Here is a 1,623-nt window from a genome sequence, read left to right on the forward strand (position 1 = left end):
CAATGGAAAGGAAGCACAAACTTTTGGTGGCCATGTAGTCATATCACAGATATCATTAACACATACATACCCAGGACCTGGGGAAATAACCATAGTATGGGTTTGTGGGCACTGGACCTGCTATAAGCTACATTAGGTGAGAATTTCCCCAAAAGCCCTTACTCTACATAAATGCAAGTCTTTTACAAATTCCAATGGAAATGTTCATAGTGATTTTAGTTACAATCTCTTAAGAGTACTCAGTACCTTTTCAACTGGCTCAAGTCAATATGGGACTTGGATGCCATGCCATGGAGTGTTTTTAATTAAAACAAAAACCTTAGTGTAGTTTCAATTCTGGTTATCAATTATTAAATACAGTGGAAATATCAGCTATCAGAACCTTCTTGGCGTGTGAGGCTTATTGTGACCTTTTCACTTTCCTCACATGGTTAACTCATGCCCTGTAATTCAGCTACTACACATGCCATAGTTCACCACAGAAATAAGATACTTTTTCCAAGTGCAATCACCCTTACGAGAAGTCTCAGTACTTAGAGGAGACATAAGGAAAAATTTAACATGCTGGCACTTCTTTTATGTCAAAAGAACATACAAAGGCTACGGGGTCCTGACAGAGGACTTTGCAAAAGATGGTTGGGGAGCATGGACATAAATGATCTAATCCAGCATTACAAACTCTTGAATCCTTTCAAGTCCTTATATGTTATGCAAAATAATTTAACCCTCAAAATACATTTCCAAAAATGTTCCCTAGATTTTTGATATTATAATTAGTGAAGGACATTAAATATTTCTGGGTGAGTTTAATCTCCTCCCTATCTTTTGTATTTCAAGCTACAGGTCGTATTAAATTCAGATTTCAATTACCGACCAAGCAACGATGGTGGAAGTAGACGAGCAGACTCAGCTGAGAGTTTTCTGTCCCGAGGCAGGTGTGGCAAGAATTAGTAGGGAGGTTTCTTAAGATGTGAGCGAGAGCTGAAGTTTTCTAAGACCCCTGAATCCTTCATGATAGCCCCATTCCAATAACATGGGTTCAAATCTTTCCCAAGGCTTAAATTTCATTTAAGAGAAGTGGCAAGGTTTGGAATTCAGTAAGCACCATAGTTCAGCAACTAACTGGATCTACTGTTACATCTGACCTTCAGCAATTGCAGCCCCATGGTTAGAAGCAGTAAGATGATTCCTAACACAATCATAAAAAGGCCCTCATTTCAATTTCTTGCTTAATGTTAGAATTTCAAGTGGCCTTTTACTTTTCCGATTTCATTATAAACAAGCATCACATGTACTTTTGGAACTAGCCTTCTTCATCACCTTTAGTTTTTGGCAAGAGCTGTCCAGCCCCTTGGGCACAGTGAGCTTATGATCCCGCTGTATCGTGAATATCCTTTCCTGGTGCAAAACAGGGTTACAAGTTTCTGTGTCTTTTGATCTAATTCAATAATCAATCTTTAATACTCTGCTTCTCTACAGCCTGATAATCATTCTCTAGTATCAGTTTCTATATGGGCTAGCTTTCTTTGGTTGAAAGATGAGGACTCTCACTTAAAATGAGAAGTTAAATATTGGAAGAATACCAGGTGCCTCACAGATTTAAAGAAATGAACAAAACTAGGA

Source organism: Equus quagga, chromosome 13 (genome assembly GCF_021613505.1).
Source record: "Equus quagga isolate Etosha38 chromosome 13, UCLA_HA_Equagga_1.0, whole genome shotgun sequence".
Taxonomy (NCBI): Eukaryota; Metazoa; Chordata; class Mammalia; order Perissodactyla; family Equidae; genus Equus; species Equus quagga.